Below are 9,359 nucleotides of genomic sequence, written 5' to 3'. Positions count from 1 at the left end.
AACTCAAAAAACATGTCATTTGAGGTAATACTGATGGAAAAAATATCAGAGTGGAAGTTTGTTATTAATTTTTGAGAAAGATTTCCTGGAAAATTGCCTTTTTTGTTGTTTATGGGGAAAAAAATATTATTTTTCTAATAATTTCATTTTCAAGAGTGTTAACAACTGTATTTCTTAGCATCACAGTAACTTTAACCAGCAAAGTACTAATCTTTACAATTCGTCTGTTACTCCTAGGCAGGAATTCCTTCATGAAATTATATTAAATATTTACTTCACAGAAAAATGCCTAAATTGCCAAATAGATTAAACACATAATGTCAACCATGCAGTGTCCTTATATGGATCAAAAGAGCTTCATAGGAGGCTAAAATATTTGAGAAGGGGTAAAAGTCAGCATTCAGCAAAGACTACCACAGCTGAGGTAACATTTTGGAAACAGACTTCCCAATCTTACTGTAGACCACTTAATGTGGAGAGGTTTTATTTTAAAATAAAAATATTTTACTGCCTTTTGTTCTCCTACATTTTAATTATGGAATGATTTGCTTACTTAATTACCCCTTTGACACTCCTTATCAATAGGAGAAGTCAACACACTAATGGAAAATAAATTACAAATCAGAGAGTAATATATTTTTAAAAGCACACCAAATCTAATTAAAAGTTCATTTGTACTCCAGTTTCTGAAGATATGAAGAACAGGCTGAGAATTGGCAAAAGGGTGGAGGGGAGGAGCAGGTGTTGTTCTGTTATTGCTTTTTTTTAATGAATTATTCCTTTAGGGACTGTATGTCGGCAGATCAAATTTATGCAAATTCACCAGCCTCATCTCTTATTTCCATAAAGAATGAAAGTTCCTTTATTCTTCTCTGTTTTGATCAGGATGAAAAGCAAGAGAGTGGAACACAGTATCCACGTTTTTTTCTTTGTTTGTTTGTGGTTTTTTTGTTTTGTTTTGTTTTATACACTGCTGGTCTGTTCTAGATCATGTTTGAAAAGATGTTAGTGAAATTAGAATTTTACAGGTAAAACACTTATAAGTTTATGTAAATGATCATTAATCTCTTGCAGTTCATTCACACAGCCAACATTAAATGTATAAAAACAACAACATGTAAAAACTACTGATATTTAAAAAAAAAATCAAACCACACCACCTTATTTTAAATGTATAAATACAAATTACCATTAGGTTATGAAGATAATGTTTTTTCCTGAGTAGCCTACTAATGACTTCAGTAATCATGATGTATGCGAAGTAACTGACCCACTAGTATCAACTATAATCAGCTCTGGTGACATTTTGATCTCTATCCATGGAAACAAACGTTTTCCACATATTAACATAATGCTTTTAGATATCTTTTTCCGATTTGCCTGGTTTTCTTGTATGAGGATATCTTATCAACTGATGATGCTGCTGTTCAAGATGCACTTCCTATTCCAACCTAGCTTACCTGTGTGAATTACATACGACAAATCAATTTTCCCCTTATTTCCTCAAGGTTCAGGAAGGAAAGGTGTATAATTCAGTGGTAGCAGTTTCATGACTTTTCAGTTAACCCAGCTGAGATTTATTTATTTAAACTACTCTAAATGACTGCAGATATTGGGAAAGGTCTCATTAAAGAGGCCATTGGTTACCCAAGTTCTAAGAGAAAGCTTTATATTGTTATTTAAACTAGGCTGACCCTCAGGCTCAGCACCTAACAAAACCATGAAAATCTGCAAAGAAACAATGATAGGCATGTGGGTGAGAATTAAGGGGCAGGCTGGCAGAGGTGATACTGTTGTGGGTGTCTATTACAGGCCACCAGATCAGGGTGAGGAAGTTGATGAGGCTTTCTATAGGCAGATGAGGACAGCCTCACAATTACAGGCCCTGGTTGTTGTGGGGGATTTTAACTTCCCTGATGGTTGCTGGAAGGACTACTCAGCCAGCCAGCCACAGTCTAGGAGGTTCCTCCAGTGCCTTGATGATAACGTTCTGATGTAAATGGTGGAGGAGCCAACTAGGAGAGGTGCGCTGCTGGACCTTATCCTCCCTAACAAGGAGGGTTCAGTTGAACCCTCGGTAAAGGTTGAGGGCTGCCTTGGTTGCAGTGACCATGAGATGGTGGAGTTCAGAATGTTGTGTGACAGGAGCAGAATTGCAACACTGGACTTCAGCAGGGCAAACTTTGGCCTTTTCAAACAAGTGCTAAGGGAAATCCCATGGGAAAAGCTGCTTGAAGGTAAAGGGGCCCAGGATAGTTGGTTAGTGTTCAGGGACTGCTTCTACCAGGCACAAGATCAGAGCATCCCAACATGTAGGAAGTCAAGGAAGGGAGGCAGAAGACCTGCGTGGTTAAAGAGGCAACTGCTGGGTAAGCTCAAGTGGAAGAGGAGAGTTTATAGATCATGGAAGGAGGGGCTGGTCACTTGGGAAGAATATAAGGCTGTTGTCAGAGGATGTAGGGAGGCAACTAGGAAAGTTAAGGCCTCCTTAGAGTTAAACCTGGCAAGAGGGGTCAAAGGCAACAGAAAGAGCTTTTTCAAATACGTGGCAGATAAAACTAACACCAGAGGCAATGCAGACCCACAGATGAATGAGGTGGGTGCCCTGGTGACAGAAGATACAGACAATGCAGAATTATAGAATGCCTTCTTTGTCTCTGTCTGCTCTGCCAGAGGCTGTCCTGAGGAGCCCTGTATCCCTGAGGCCCCAGAGGAAGTCAGGACAATGGAGGAGTTTGCCTCGGTTGATGAGGACTGGGTTAGGGAGCAATTAGGCAATCTGGACATCCATAAATCCATGGGTCCAGAGGGGATGCACCCATGGGTGCTGAGGGAGCTGGCTGAGGTCATTGCTGGACCACTCTCCCTCTTCTTTACCAAGTCTTGGGAAATGGGAGAGGTGCCTGAGGACTGGAGGAAAACAAATGTCACTCCAGTCTTCAAAAAGGACAAGAAGGAGGACCCGGGTAATTATAGACCGGTCAGCCTCACCTCTGTCCCTGGGAAAGTGATGGAACAACTTATCCTTGGTGCCATCTCAAAACATATCAAGGATAAGAGGGTCATTAGGGGCAGTCAGCGTGGCTTCACCGAGGGGAAGTCATGCTTGACCAACCTCATTGACTTTTATGAGGACATAACGAAGTAGATAGATGATGGCAGAGCAGTGGATGTGGTCTACCTTGACTTCAGTAAAGCATTTGGCACAGTCTCCCAAGGCATCCTCACAGCTAAACTGAGGGAGTGTGGTCTGGACAACCGGGTAGTAAGGTGGACTGCAAACTGGCTGAAGGGAAAAAGCCAGAGAGTCGTGGTCAATGGGGCAGAGTCTAGTTGGAGGCCTGTATCTAGTGGAGTGCCTCAAGGGTCAGTACTGGGGCCGGTATTATTCAACATATTCATCAATGATTTGGATGCGGGAATAGAGTGCACTGTCAGCAAGTCTGCTGATGACACTAAGCTGGGAGGAGTGGCTGACATGTGAGAAGGCTGTGCTGCCATCCAGTGAGACCTGGACAGGCTGGAGAGTTGGGAGGGGAAAAATTTAATGAAATATAACAAGTGAAAGTGTAGTCCTGCATCTGGGTAGGAACAACCCCAGGTTCCAGTATAAGTTGGGGAATGACCTATTAGAGAGCAGCGTAGGGGAAAGGGACCTGCGAGTCCTGGTGGACAGCAGGATGACCATGAGCCAGCACTGTGCCCTTGTGGCCACGAAGGCCAATGGCATCCTGGGGTGTATTAGAAGAGGGGTGGTTAGTAGGTTGAGAGAGGTTCTCCTCCCCCTTTACTCTGCCCTGGTGAGACCACATCTGGAATATTGTGTCCAGTTCTGGACTCCTCAGCTCAAGAAGGACAGGGAACTGCTGGAGAGAGTCCAGCGCAGAGCCACTAAGGTGATTATGATAGTGGAGCACCTCCCTTATGAGGAAAGGCTGAGGGACCTGGGTCTCTTTAGCTTGGAGAAGAGGAGACAGAGGGGTGACCTTATTAATGTTTACCAATATATAAGGGGTGAGTGTCACAAGGACGGAGCCAGGCTCTTCTCAGTGACAATCAACGGTAAGACAAGGGGTAATGGGTTCAAACTGGAACACAAGAGGTTCCACTTAAATTTGAGAAGAAACTTCTTCTCAGTAAGTGTATCAGAACACTGGAACAGGCTGCCCAGGGAGGTTGTAGAGTCTCCTACTCTGGAGACATTCAAAACCCTCCTGGACACATTCCTGCGTAACCTCATCTAATTGTTCCTGCTCTGGCAGGGCGATTGGACTGGATGATCTTTTGAGGTCCCTTCCAGTTCCTTACATTCTCTGATTCTGTGATGTGTAAGTATGAAACCGTAAAGAAACACCCTGCATCTTTATGTATTAAGCAGGCTTGCTATCCAGCTCTCAGAGCAAATTCAAGCCTCTAAGCACTACCATCTGGCAAGTAAGATATGTTGGCAAGATTTGCTCATACTGAGCCCTGTTCCCCACTTCTTGTTTCTCAGGCTCTGACTTACCATTTTCCCTACAGCTGAAATATATCAACCAGCTAAAATTCTGAGCCAGATCCTGAATTCTGCTGAGATTTCTTAAGTAGCTGCTTGGCAAATGCAATGGAAGAGGAGAAAGAGGTGATGGTGGAAGAATGCATTAAGGGAAAGTGGGTAGAGTGTGGGCCAGCAGCAGGATCACACTGTGGAGTCTGCAAGAAGAGTAAGCTGAAGTCCAGCAGCTCTACAGATGTGGTGAAAGAAACCTGCCCCATCTCTTTTCATCAAGATCTGATGTGGCTAGTGTATATGGTCGAATAGATAGTTTAGTTTTTGCATATAAAAAATGCCAACAAATTTATTATTCAAATGGAAAGTCAGGACCTACAACAGTTGACAGGAAGATAAATAAAGGCCATTCAAATTAGATTGTCTTCTGGCACTAAAGCTACAAACCTACATATTCTTTTTTCCCTTTTTCCCTCATGAACAATTTGTGAAGCTGCATGAGAGCAAAGTTAAAAGAGTTTTGACCGTTCCAGGGAAATATAACTGCCTGCTATCCTCCCACCATTCACTTCCCCGTTGGAAGCTCTCCAGTTGTCAATAATCTAACCATATACAGAGAAATAGAGACATCTGCAATTACTAAAAACCAAGACAAGACAAATAACATCCTTCATAATCTAGCAAACCAGAATATGCTGAGAAAAGCCAACATGTTGCCACAAGTGTAAATCACAGTTATCAATATTGTTACACTGCTGCTCTGCAGAAGCACTTCAGCTGTGCATAAAAAATCCAAAAGATTTATCATGCTTTATTCACACTAACACTGAGATCAGGGGAGGATGTCATGACACCACACAAAACATCATGCTTCCCTGCCCTTTTCTAGTGATAAGTTACTCCCAGTAAGTGTGGCTAAAAGTTTGTAATTCAAAGCTCATGACGATCAACCCCAGCTAGTGAGATATTAACAGGTTTTCCTCCCCTTTTTCTGCTTTCACAGTTTTGAGAGCTAAAAATGTACTTTTATGAAAAGAGAGCTGAGATTCTAAACCCACATGATTCAAAACCAATACCTGCTGAAATATATGAGCCTGGAAATCATAAGACAATCTGTGCAAACTACACAATATATAAGATTTTATTACAATTATTATCATGATTCCTCTGTTTCAGATGAAAAGGCAATATAAGGCTTTGTAGTGAACACACAGCTGCTCTGTAAGAAATTCAAAATATATAGTATTTATGAGTACTGAATAATGAGACTGGTAAGCTAAGTGTATAGGTTGGCTTACATCCTTCATATGTGTGTACTGACCCAGCTCAATAGAGGTACTGGGAAAGCAGTGTACAACATTTAGTTAACCAGCCTCTTAGCAAGCACTGGAAAGCAACTATCAACACCAGCTCCCTGCCAAACTCCAATTCAAGATTTGGTCAGTTTTGGAAACCTGAAGATGTATGTTGTTGGCAACTAAATTTACTTAAGAACTCATTACCAGTGTGATTGATTTTCAGACACCTCACTCTTAAGCTTTCCTAAGTACAACCTAACTCAGAAAATAACCACCACAGGCTGCTTGAAGAGCCAGCAGAGAGCTGAACGTGGCTCTTCTGCTTGAGTGCTACTGAATGATTCAGACTAGAAAGTCCATGGACCAGAGAGCTGCCTAAAGTCAGCAAAACATGCAGGAGCCCACCTATCAGTAGTAAGGCACTATGGAGAGAGTAAACTCAAGAGACAGTCCTCTACTCACATGGTGCTCTGTTTTATGAAGGCTTCAATATGGAGGCTTATGCTGGTTTTGGCTGGAATAGAGTTAATTTTCTTCATGGTAGCTAGAATGGGGCTATGGTTTGGATTTGTGCTGAAAACAGAATTAATAGTACAGGGATGTTTTAGTTACTGCTGACCAATGCTTACACAGAGTCAAGGCCTCTCACACCACCCCACCAGCAAGTGGGCTGGGGGTGGACAAGAAGCTGGGAGGGGACACAGCTGGAGCTGACCCCAACTGACCAAAGGGATATTCCATACCATATGGCATCACGCTCAGCAATAAAGCTGGGGGCATGGTTGGTGTAGGGGGTGCTGCTCAGGGACTGGCTGAGTTATTCAGTTGGTGGTGAGCAATTGTTTTCACTTGCATCACTTTGCTGTCTTGTGTTTTATTTCTCTCTGTCTTTGTTAGTTTCCTTTGCCTTACTTTTTTTTTCTTTCTTTTTTTTCCTTTCTTTTTTTTTCTTTTTTTTTTTTTTTCCCCAACTGTTTTTATCTCAACCCACAAGTTTTCTCTTTTTTACATGCCAATTCTCTTCCCCATCCCACCAGGGGTGCCAATTGAATGACCAGCGGTGTGGTGCTTAGTTGCCAGCTAGGGTTAAACCATGACAAGGGTCCCTTTTTCTCTGTGTTAGCACAGATTTGGGTTCAGGTGCTGGTTTTCTGAATGAAGCCCAGATTCCAAGGGAAAGGTTCTGAGTATCCTCTTCCTTTTTACAACAGAAAACCCAGGAATTATTACCCATTATTCCAACAGTTCATAACTATCACAATCAGACCAGCTGTTCCTGGAATGGATTTTATTGCACAAATTTCAAGTAGTTGCAAAGCTTCTTTCTACTTCCAGATGCTCTGAATCATCAGAAAGGTTTTCATCCTCTAGCATTATTTCAAAACTTATAGTGTGCAAATTGCATCTTCTGAAACAAGCTTTTCTAGTGAGTCCACTTAATGACACTTTGCTTATTGGGGCATGCTCCCACTCTTTCTCTTTTCTTTTGTGTCTAAACTGAATGCATTTTCCAGGCCTCCATCTCCTTTTGCACAAATGCAAGCATTTTTCACATTGCACACCACTTTTTAAGGGAAACTTACCAGGAAGAGAAAAAAAAACGCTTGTCGCAAACTCTTATTCAAATATTGGCAAAACATCTGTGAAACAAATCTTTAACTGGAAAGAAAAAGTACACATTGTTTTAAATTAAAGACCTCACATTGTGCCTCTGGTTTCATTAAGTCACTGTAAGTTTACAGGATATCAGCTCCCACAGCAGGGGTGCAAGATTAAGCTGGCATTAAAAAGCTGTCATGACAAATGAAATGCAATCTGAGAGAGAAGTGCCCCAAGATCCTGAATGATGTAATCATTTCTTCCCACCTTCTACAACATAGTAGAACAATTTTGAATTGGTAACCTTATTTTTTCCTATCTAAGTCATCAATGATGTCTTTGATTTGTCAAATGGCATCATTTCTTCTAAGAGAGAGCCTGAAAATGGAAAAGGGAAATAGTCACACATGTCCCAGAGGGCCTAATCATCTAACATTCTTTGGACAGGCAGAGTAAGCTGCAGCTGGCTTTATGATCTTCCTTGAAATCCTACTGCAAGAAGGTGGCATCTCCCTGGAATTAAATTATCACAGCAGAATCTCAGCTAGTGTAAACTCTGTGCACCCTCTGCTCAAACTTCTGGCCAAGATTGACAGGCAATATGTCTGTCCAGTAGTTTGCAGGAACAAACGTTTTTGCTGCCTCTTCATAAAGCAAAGCATATACAAGCTCTTTTGCTCTTTCACAAGGACCTAATTCCTAATTTCTTTTATTTAGAAAGCAACATTAAAGTTGAGTGCACTAAATATATTTAATATAGTCTGAGACTTCCTTTATGTTAACCTCAAAGGCCTGAAGATCAGCTGCAAAAATTTTGATGTTCGTGTTAGTGCTTCTCCATGTGCTCTGCCACATATGTACCTTCTATAAACACTACCATAGCAACTGGGCACATTTGCTCCCAGCTGTGTTTAGTAGGAGCCAGTCCTCAATTCATAGCTCTCTTAGGGTAAGAAAATGGAAGATTTGAAGCTCTCTTCAAGAAGACAGTTACACAATTTCTCAGAAAATCATTTGGGATGCTAGAATAAAGGTATGTTGATAGTCTTCCATTTATCTTTAGATCGGATTGAATGCTTTGATTAATGTAATTAAGAAACTAGAAGCATGTTTATTTTTCTATTTGGAACCTGGGCACATGCTTTTGAGAGAAGATGAAGTGACTGTAGACAAGAATGAAATGAAATCATAGAGCAGATACCCCATCCATAGAAACATTCAAGGTCAGGGGCTCTAAGCAACCTGATCTAGTTGAAAATGTCCCTGCTCATTGCAGGGGGTTGGACTAGATGACTTTTTAAGGTCCCTTCCAACCCAAACTATTTTATGAATCTATGATTCATATGTGTTAAAACAGCATCCAAAAGCACTGATGAGGTTAGAGCATTTTTACTTGTGCATATGGTCTCAAGACTGTGTCAAAAGATAAGGTGAAGATGGGAAGACATGAAAAGACTTGTCCAAATTTACACAAGTTACTGGAATAACTACAAGTAGATCCACAGCTCCAGAATGCTTGTTAACTAGGAAAGAATACTGCTTCCCATTTAACACTTTTTGTAAAAGTTGTATTTAATTTCTCTGTCTGTCAACAAATAGTAAATGACATATTGCTCATAAGAAATTACAAAGTACATTTGTATGTTATGTGTACATGAACTACATAAAGTGCATTAAATGTTATAATGTAGTGTTTGCTGTTTAGTTCAATACTTCCAAGAAACAGGGAGAGAGGTTTACAACAAATTCAGCTGAGCAGGAACTCCACAGAAGCTGAACTGCTCTCCAAACAGGCAAGTCTCTCTGCCTACCTTCCTGCAGGCATGCACTTCTCTCAGGATTACATTTTCTTCATCTCAGCTTTCAAGTGTATTGGTCATCTCCATTAGAAGTTTTGAACTAAGCCCTGAATAGACAGTTAGATTCAGATTTACAAAGTGATGTCATACCAGCTTCATGTAAACTGTACTGCA

This window comes from Streptopelia decaocto, assembly GCF_964273445.1.
Source record: "Streptopelia decaocto genome assembly, chromosome: Z".
Taxonomy (NCBI): domain Eukaryota; kingdom Metazoa; phylum Chordata; class Aves; order Columbiformes; family Columbidae; genus Streptopelia; species Streptopelia decaocto.
The sequence above is the reverse complement of the archived record's forward strand: the minus strand, read 5'-3'. Positions refer to the sequence as shown.